Below are 10330 nucleotides of genomic sequence, written 5' to 3' on the forward strand. Positions count from 1 at the left end.
TGTCGCTGACTCCTGATAGACGGGCCACAACTTTTGCTTTTATAGCCCTGTGCCGCGTCACTCGAGGGCATTGCTCAACGGGACGATTCCTCCACCGCCACGGGGGAGGAAAAAAGTCCCTCCCCGACCCTGCCCAAGGAGACAACTCGGGCGGGGCTCTGTCTCCCCCGTCCTCCGCCTCCCCCGTGTCCACCACCTGGATTCCCCAGTTATCCGCGCTTCCCCTTTAGCAGTGCTTTGTAACACGCAGAAAAAAATTTCAAGGTCACACTGGGGATGCGATTTCTGTGCGGGAGAAGCCCCCTTTTCCTTCTTGGGGGTTGAGGGGGTGGGAACAGCGCTCCCTGAAATGGGGGGCGGCGTGCGGGAGGCGGGCTGGGGCCGCACTCCCCAGGGGGCCGACCGAAACGCTGGGGTCGCCTCAGGTCACCCCGCCCCGCACAAGCCCGAAAGAAGGGCCGGCAGAGCGTCTGGAAAATTCCAGGCGGCGGCGGCGGAGGAATCTCTGCAGGGGGCGCGTCACTCCCGGCGGCTGCGGGGTGGGGGCGGGGCGCCTCCGCGTGACTCCTCGGGCGGTGGCTGGGCCTCGTGAGCGCCGGTGACGTCAGCGCCGAGGCGCGCGCGCGGGGGCGGGGGCGGTCCGGGCGGGCGGGGGAGTTCGGGACCCTCCTGAAGGAAGCGGGGGGTTGTCCGCGGGTGGTCGGCTGTGAACCGCACACAGAGCTGCGCGTGTAGCATCCCTGCTTGAGAAACTGCTGTGATTTGTGTAGGATTAGAAATGGTTGGGGGCAAGTTGATTGAAACGTTGAGGCCCGTGAGGTTGCTGCGTGGTGGCTTGTGGGGAATGTGTTAGGTTTTGTTATTCTGTTACCAGGGGCCTGAAGGTTTGAAGTATTTCATAAGAAAACTCCGTCCTGGCATGGGCTACCTAGGGGTTTTACATGATGTATTAAGCGGAAATAAGTAGTTGCAAAATAATTGAGATCAAAGCCTTGTTTATGCGGAAAACAGTACAGAACTGCATGTCTACAAGACCAAACGGGTGTAGATACTCAACCCGTTTTACTTTTGCACTGGGAGGTGGGGGAAAGCGTTTGTCCAGGGCAGTTTACAGCCAGTGTTGGGCCTCAGGGAGCCCGTTTGATGACTTGGGGGCACTGCCGGCTGGCTGCTTACATAGAGCAGGCCTCCAACTTAGGTCTTTTTTTTTTTTTTTTTTAAGATTTTTATTTATCTGAGGGGCGCCTGGGTGGCTCAGTCGTTAGGCGTTCGCCTTCGGCTCAGGTCATGATCTCAGGGTCCTGGGATCGAGCCCCACATCAGGCTCCCTGCCTGGCGGGAAGCCTGCTTCTCCCTCTCCCACTCCCCGCTGCTTGCTTGTGTTCCCTCTCTCGCTAGGTCTCTGTCAAATAAATAAAATCTTAAAAAAAAAAAAAAGATATTTATTTGAGAGAGCACACGTGAGTGGGGAGGGGCAGAGGGAGAGGGAGAGAGAATCTCAAGCTGGCTCCAGGCTACGCATGGAGCCTGACATGGCTCTCGATCCCATGACCTTGAGATCAGGACCCTGAGATCACCACCCAAGCAGAAACTAAGAGATGCTTAACCGACTGAGCCACCCAGGCACCCCCAACCTGGGGCTCCTAAAGCAGAGGCAAAAGCAAACCCCTCGGACTCTCAGCCCCTCCACCTAGGCCAGGCCAGGCCTGAATGCTTGGGTGAGGCCTTTGCAAAGGGCAGTTGTTGGCATCTCCTCACCAGGGTGAGGCAGAACCACAGCTTGAGAACCCCCATGTGGCCTCCGTTGAGCCCCGGCCCCAGAAGCATAGGGTGGAAGGACTGTGGTCAGATCAGCCAGAAGTGAGAAGAGCTTCTTAGACCAAACCCTGCCAGAAAGTCTCCTCCCAGGGTAACCACCCACACCCCAAACAAAACCTTCCCTGACAGTAGGCTCCCTTGGCAACTGGGAGGAAACTGGGAAAGAATTCTTCCCCAACCTCAGTGAGATGGCATCTGTAGGTGGGGCTGGGCTCCTCCTTCCCTGTGGTTCTTGCAAAACTGATGAGTCTCATGTGACCCTCAGCACTGAAGACTGAGTTGGAGGCAAGCCCAGGCTTGTTTACCAGCTGCTGCTTCGCTGAGCTCTTTGTCCCGGGAAAGATTCTGGCAGCTCACCCTTCATCAAGACCTGCCCCCTCAGTCTAGTCCTGGCAACATTTTCATGAGTTGATTGGAGAGACTTGGCCTGAAAGAACAGTGTGGGAAGAGGGACTTATCAGAATGTTCTAGAAAACTGTGAGGTGTGTATAATACTAAGCAAATTCCTTTCCTGCTGTGTCACAGTACCAGGTGGTAGGGTCAGCCCTTTATTTATCTACAGGGCGCCTGAGAGAGAGACGTTATTGCTGTGTGTCTGCTTCCTGGGCCCAGCTTGAAGTCTTAGCTTGCTTTTCTCTACCTCTAGTCTAAAAATCGCCCTCATTCACACATATCATTCCCAAGTCCCAGAAACAAACTTCCTTAGATTTTGTTTTTCCAAAAAAGTAGGAGTAGGTGGAATAGCAACAGAAAACATTAGGATTTTACAAAGCTTGGGATTCTCCATCACAAAAGGAACTAAAGCCCTTTGTGCCCTTGTGTCTGGAGCTGCCCTGGCCACCCACTCCATTTTCTTTCTTTCTTTCTTTTCTTTCTTTTTCTTTCTTTCTTTCTTTCTTTCTTTCTTTCTTTCTTTCTTTCTTTCTTTCTTTCTTTCTTTCTTTCTTTCTTTCTCTTTTTCTTTCTTTCTTTCTTTCTTCTTTTCTTTCTTTCTTTTCTTTCAACATTTTATTTATTTGATAGAGAGAGACACAGCGAGAGAGGGAACACAAGCAGGGGGAGTGGGAGAGGGAGAAGCCGGCTTCCTGGGGAGCAGGGAGCCCGACGTGGGGTCCAATCCCAGGACCCTGGGATCATGACCTGAGCCGAAGGCAGATGCTTAACGACTGAGCCACCCAGGCATCCCTACCTACTCCATTTTCAAGGACAAAATGGCAGTTTCAGAGGGTCCTTGTTTAGAGGTTCTCCTGGCCTCCGGTTCCACACAGCTGGTTTTCTTTGGGAAAGGGATGTACTTGAGAGATGAGAGGAGAATGGTGTTAACAAAGAAACAACGTGTCTAAAATGGAGTCACTTGTGCTAAGCCCCACCAAGATTTAATACCTAACTCAATTGCAGCTTCAGACCGATCAGTCTGGAATTTCCTGACCAGCTATAGTGAGGTAGGCTCACATTATAAGGCCCCTTGCTCTTCCCCCTAAAAGAAGGTGACCTTGCTTGAAACAATGTCTCTTTTGCTAATATCCTCCTTGCCATACCCTATTTCTGTCTCTGAAACCCCTCTATTTTGTAGAGCTCCCTGGAGCCTCTTTCTGTTTATCAGATGGAACCTTACCCAATTCAGGAATCATTGAATATGGCTGGTTGGGTCTTTAAGTTTACTCAGTTGATTTTTGTTTTTTAACGGTAGAAAACCACACAGGGACATCCCTGTCCTGCCTTGGGGGTGGACAGGGAACAGGACAAGGTAGTCTCACAGTAAGGTGAACGAATGTGCTGCCCGGGTTCTGCCTCTTTTTCTGCAAATAAGGCTAAAAATACCTCCACCCTGGGGGAGGAGAGCGGGCAGTGCGTCAGCAGATTTCTTTGGGTCAAAACAAGCTGTTCCAGGAAGCGTCCATAAACAGGAACTTGGTCCCTGGGCAGGGCCGGTGATGGGTCCACCCAACCTGAGTGGGTGGCTGAAGACTTCTCCTTCCTGGGCAGCCCACTTAGGAGCTCAGGGTTGGAGGGGAAAGGACAGGAAAGGGCCCGTTGGACAGCATCTGGATTTTTCAGAGTCAGGGCCTGGATTCCAAGGCCTTTCTCACAGCCATGGCCGCCTCCCCATCTTGTTCTGAAACCAGCCCTGACTTCTGTTTCCAAACACACACCAGCCTAGGAAAGCACCCAGGAGATTTCCTGCAGGAGCCCCTGGAAAAGGGAGAGAAGAAGGGCGAGAAACCAGTGGTACTTCAGGTTCACACCAAGGGCCGGGCAACTAGAGAATGTGCCAGAACCAACCCTGCTCCCGTTCCCCACAGGTCCAGTTCCAGAGCTGTGGCCGCCCGGGTCACCCTGGCTGTTCATGCACAGGAGCCCCTCTCAGCTGGGGCCTTTTCCCTCTGAGCCATGAGGCCCCTTGCCTCAGAGCCTGGGAGAGGAAGCTGCACAGTCAACTTGTGCTGGCTGGGAGCCCTTCCTACCCTGCCTGGTGTTGCCTCACGGCGGCCCAGGCAGGACCCACAACCTGCCCCCGCCCAGCCCCCACCAGCCTCTGCTGCGCGGGGTGGGTAGCTCGGCTCAGCCCTGACTCATACACCCAGCCCCCATCTCACAGGGTGACCCTGGGCCCGCTCTTTTTTTTTTTTTTTTTTTTAAGATTTTATTTATTTGACAGAGAGAGAGAGTGAATACGAGCAGAGGGAGCGGCAGGCGGAGGGAGAAGCAGGCTCCCCGCTGAGCTGGGAGCCCAACTCGACTCCGGGGACTCGATCCTCGGATCATGACCTGAGCCAAGGGCAGACGCTTAACCTTAACCGAGTGAGCCACCCAGGTGTCTCCTCGGGCCCACTCCTAACCTGTCCCACACATTCTTTTCTCGGATCCACTTCATAATTCTGACCGATATTGTTATGTCTGAAGTCCCTTCGCCCAGGGGCCATCTGGCCCGGCTGTCCCTCAGCCGCTTCAGGCCTCTGCCCAGAGGTCACCTTCCCAGTGGGTCCTCTGCCCGCCCTGGGACTTGAGTTTCTTGAGGGGGCAGGTTTCTGTTTGTTCTGCCCTCCACTGGATCCCCCAATCCCCAGTCCCTGGCACACGGTGGGCCTCAGTAAATGTGTTGACAAAAGCAGTCGATGTTTTGTAAAGGTCACTCTGTCCACTATGAGGCTCTCGACAAATATTTGTGATATTGGCGGACTGAAGGAAGGAAATGGGTGCCCAGGTCAGCAGCAGCCCCACAAACTCAAAGACAGGCCCAGATTTGCGGGCCTGTCCGGCCTGGATGCCCAGGTCAGGAGACAAGGAGAAAGGGCCCCGGGGCTGCTCCCTGTGGGCTGGGGCCCAGCAGCTCACCCCGAATGCCTGGTGCCAGCTGAGGGAACTAGGGGAACCTGTCTCTGCTGGAACCGGCAGAAGGCATTTGAGGGAGAGGGTGTTGGGGTACAGACTCCCTAGGAGGTGGGGTGGGCACACCCTAGGGCCTGGTTTATAAGGCAGAGGAGGAGATGGACCTCCCTCCCTCCATTTCATGCTCAAATTTTCTTAGCCCGCGTGCACCAAAAGGCAGGCAGCCAGAGGGGGGCGGGGAGCAGGGAGGGGATCCTAAGGTAGGAGAGGGATCCTTACATACTTGACTTTTGTCTCTTGTTGGGGGACAGGGCCTTTGGGCTCTCAGTCCCTGAAGCCCTTTCCTGAGGCCCCCTAGTTCCCAGAGCCAGACTTTGCACCTTGGCCACGCCTCCAGGAAACAACTTGGATGGTGTCAGTCCCCGGCATCTGGAGCTCCTGGACTCCCTGCCACGTACACCTGATACTCCTGAGTCTTGCCCAAGCCGACTTTCTGCCTAGAGCTCGCCCTGCCCTTCTGCCAACTCTTTCACCGGTTCACGGTCACCTCCCTATGTCCCGCAGCCGCTGTCCCTAAGCGCGCCCCAGACCAACCTGCCCCCTTCCCCTGAGCACCTGTGCCATCACTCCCCAGCCCCCAGCAGAGGGAAGTCCTGTGGAACTAGGGACCCGGTCCCACAAGCCTTGAATCCTTCGGCCCCTGCGGTGTCCTGCCAGTGGCCCCCAGACTTCCTCAGCCTCCCTGTCGCTGACTGAGCAAGTCCCACTTTCCCAGGCCTTCACCCACGTTGCCAGTCTCTCCCCAAGCCCCACCCACCAGGAATCCTGGCGACAGTTTGTCTGGGCAGGGAGCCGGGGGACGCTGACATCCTACCAGGTTTGCATGGAAACCCTCCTCCTCCTCCAGGCTGCCTGCAGCCCCCATGGCCAAGCCTCCCCCTTGCACTAGGGTCCTGCTGCTAGAGCCCCTGTCCTCAGGCCCGAGTCTTGTCTTGTCCCGACCGTGACTCCACTGGAGCACTGGTCGTTGAAACTGTCCTTGAACCTCTGAAGGAGCCTTTTCTGCTCAGACCCCCACTGTGCCCCCCTGAGTGGCATCTGGGAGCAAGCTGTGCATGGCACCAGGCGTCCACACGTACAGCAGAAACCCTGAGCTGTGCCTCTGGCCGCCGGAGGCTGCTGACCTTGACACTGTGAAGGAGGCCTGTGCTTTCACTGGCCTCGAGTACCAGCGACTACCTCCACGCCCTCCACCAAATGCCAAGGTCAGATAGGCAGGGGACACAGAAGTCCGGAGGAAGAGCGGGGACTATTATTAACCTCCTTCTTGCAAATTGTATTTATGACAAGTAGTTTAAAATAGCTGGCCGGCTCAGTCTGGGTGGGGGAGGCAGGTGCTGAGAGACAGCTGGGAAGAGGGGGGCCTGTCTGGAAGTCCCTGTCTCTGTCCCTGTCGGGCTGGGGCCTGGGACAATCAGTTCCTGTGGGCACAGGGTGGAGCAGGAAGGAGATGACCAACCCAGGGTGTGCCCACCCCACCTCCTAGATTTCTCCAAATAGCCCTAGTTTTAAATATTTTGACTCGATTTTCATTTCGCAGAAGAACAAACAAAAATTCCAAAGCAGAATCTGTTTGCAGGATATGGATCCTGATCTTTGGAAAAAGGGGTCCCTTCACCAATTGGTGCCCTTGGAGGTCCAGGACCCCCTATCATGGGCTGTAGGAAGGTGGTGGCAGTCGGGAGTCAGGGCCCCTGCCCTGAAAGGAGGGACATATGCAGCGCCAGACTGAAGCCCCCCCCCCCCCCTGCAGATTACAGTGGTCTGGGCAGGAAAATGCCAGCTCACTGCCTCTGTGATGGAGCTGGAGGAGGAAAGGGCGGGCTCAGCTGCCCCCTTCTGGCCTTAGCTGGACCTGCAAGCAGTGACCTTGGCCGACTCTCCCCAATTCCGCACCCGGCTCCCCCTGCCAAATTGTGAACCCGGTTGGGGCAAAAAAAAAAAAGGCAGCCAACCCTGGGGCACCCGACTTGCTGCTTAAAACTGAAGTCCTGACCCAGGGCTAACCCTGCCACCGTTTCTGGGTGACATCAGGGTAATCCGGCCGCCTTTTCTGATTTGGACAGGGAGAAAGTGTCAGGCGGCTCTGAAATGTCCTCCTTGCCTGGGTGTAGGAGGAGCAGTGAGAATCTGCCCCGAAGTCTCCCACTTCCCTTGGCTCAGGGCTGTCAGTGTCTGTCAGGCAGGAGGTCCCAGCCAGGCTTTGTGGGACTCCTCTGCCCTGCCCCCCACCCAAACCCCCACGTCCTCTCAGAGTGCTCCTTTTGGCTCTGTTACACCGAAGCTGTCAGGCAGGACCTCTCCTCTAGGAAGCCTTCCTTGATCACCCACTCTCCTCCCCATCTGTTGTCTGTTCCCTTTGTCTCCTGGAGTTTGGGTGTGGCTGGCGCATCTGTCTGGGACAATGTGCATGTCCAAAGTGGCTTGTGTCATCTCCCATCCCTGGTGTCCCTTGCAAAGCTGGTTGGACTTTGAGCTGACACCCTTTGGACGGCTCAGTCACCGATACTCTCAGCTCCTGGTGCAGGGGCATCTAGAACGGTTTGCTGACACGTGTCAGGGGCCCCTGGCACGGTCCCTCCAGACCTCTCCTTCCCAGCTTGTGTGCCCTGAGCCTTTGGCTTCTTGGACTGAGGATGACAGCTTCCCGGGTTGCCCTGCTGTATTCGGAGCCCAGCAGGGTTTCTGGCTTCCTGTGGGTGTCTCTGTGTACGGCGCCCTGCTGGCCACAGCATGAAGCACCAGGGCCCCCTCCGGTGGCTGGATCTGCCTGACTAGCTGAAAAGCTGGGATTGGGGAGGCCTGCCGAAAGGTCCCCCGATGCTGTAAGTGGTAGAGAATGCTCCAGAAATGCCCCGGCTTCAGAAGGGATTGCCTGTGTTGATTGTTCCCGTGACTTCCTCTGTTCAAGTTCTGAAGCGTTAAGGGGTCAGGGGGCCCTGAAGACCCTGGACCACTGCACTGACGCCCCTGGACCTCTTCTGGTCTGGGGGCCTCTGGAGCCAGGTGCTGGCTGGGCCAGGCTGTGTGAGCCAGGCTGGTGGAGGTAAACCACTATGCAACCCAAGGGCAGCTGGTATTTGAAAATAGCAACGTTTGGTGCCCTTAAAAGCCCCGAAGACCAAAACAGTACGCCATTAGGGTGGTATTAGGGGTTGAACTGTGTTCCCTGCAAAAAGATATGTTCAAGTCCCAACCCTTGAGACCTCAGCATGTGACCTTAGTTGGAAATAGGGTCATTGCAGATGTAATTAGTTAAGACGGAGTGGCACAGGGCGGGATCCCTAATCCCCAGTGAGACTGGTGTCCTTAGAAGAAGATAACACACAGGGAGAAGCCAGGTGAACGACAAAGGCAGAGACGGGATGTAGAGCCAAGGAATGCCAACGACTGCAGAGAAGCACCAGAAGCCAGGAAGGGGCAAAGGAGGGCTTCCTCTGTAGGTTTCAGAGGGAGCATGGCTCGCCCGACAGCTTCGTTTGGGACTTCCGGCCTCCAGAACTGTGAGATACATTTCCATCGTTTTAAGCCCCCCCAGCTGGAGGTACTTTGCTATGAGAGCCCCAGGAACCTCCTGCAGGTGGAACAGATATGCATGAAAATGCCTTCTGGAACGTGGTCTTCAGGGGCGAGTGAATGAGCGAACCTGACACAGTCACACGGAGATGCAGCCACACGGGCTGTTGCTCGGCGTCACCCACGACCTCCTAAGGCAGGGCTGATCATCCTCACTTCACACATGAAGGAGCCGGGGCTCCCCGAAGTGCCTTCCGGCCTCACGACGGTGGGGGATCCTGATCTCGCTGACCGCCTCTCCCGCAGAGAACACCGTGCTCTGCCCTTGGGCGTGGGAAGAAATCATTACACAGGCTCCTGTCTCTCCCAGGAGCCGGACCGGTAGTAGGTATTGCTACCATCCCCATTTTAGAGATGAGGCAATGGAGGCCCAGAAAGGTGAGAAAATTTGCCTAAGGCTCCACAGCTGGGAATAGGAATCAGACATTGAATAGGGTCTTGGCCTCCAGGGGAGAAAGGTGTGATCCCAAGGTCAGGGACGCCTGTCCAGTGTGGGGAGCTAGGGTGAAGGAAATGTGGCTGGGGGTGTGTTGGGAAGCCAAGGTGGGGAGGGGGCTAAGGAGTGCTGAACAAAGGCCCCCAGGTGGGGAGACTGCAGGGTAGGTTCTAAAAACAAGGGGAGCCAGGGCGCCTGGGTGGCTCAGTCGGTTAAGCGACTGCCTTCGGCTCAGGTCATGATCCGGGAGTCCCGGGATCGAGTCCCGCATCGGGCTCCCTGCTCAGCAGGGAGTCTGCTTCTCCCTCTGACCCTCCCCCCTCTCATGTGCTCTCTCTCTCTCTCTCTCTCTCTCTCTCTCAAATAAATAAATAAAATCTTAAAAAAAAAAAAAAAAAACAAGGGGAGCCAGTATGTCTGGTGGGCAGAGACCAAGGTAGGATTTGTGTGGACTGAAGCTTAAGTAGTTCTAGGGGCTCTCTTTCCAGAAAAATAATCTTCTAAATCCTTTTGCATATTTTACAAAACCACTGAACACACTGATAGGCCATTCCAGAGCCTTGGGAGGAGCTCTTGCAAAGGGGAGGCTTGACCTTCATTCAGTCCAGGTGACAGCCGCTGGGCAGGCTGCATCTGGTGTGTGGGGGGGTGGACGTGGCCGAGGGCCTGGAGTCTATGTTGCTGCCCTCACCGTCCAGGCAGATGTTGCTGACCGCCCACTTGGAGCAGGGATTTGGGCTGGTGCCACCTCCGGGCCCGACCCCAGGGTGCTCATGGGGGAGGCAGTGGGACCCCACCCCCGCATGCTGCCCACATGAAGAAGAGAGGGCAGAGTGCCTCACAGACCAGGAAGACGCCCGCCAGGGGACCTTGGGGCAGCCACCTTGCCATGTAGGGGCACACTCCCCACGGGGAGCTGGTTCTCAGTTGGGTTCCCTCCCCTGACCCTTCTTTGGTCATCTCAAGGGTGCCTGGGGTTGGGATCACAGGCTCCAAGGCCTCAGACAACTGGGAGGCCTGCCCCAGCCCCCAGGTCTGCCCCCTCTATCTGCTGGCCCCTGTGCAGATGACAAGGGGTGGTTTGTCAGGGTCAGCCGGGGTCGGGGGTGG

The sequence above is a fragment of the Eumetopias jubatus genome, unplaced genomic scaffold, assembly GCF_037043125.1.
Source record: "Eumetopias jubatus isolate StellerSeaLion01/CBP00866 unplaced genomic scaffold, mEumJub1_p1.0 scaffold_13, whole genome shotgun sequence".
NCBI lineage: Eukaryota > Metazoa > Chordata > Mammalia > Carnivora > Otariidae > Eumetopias > Eumetopias jubatus.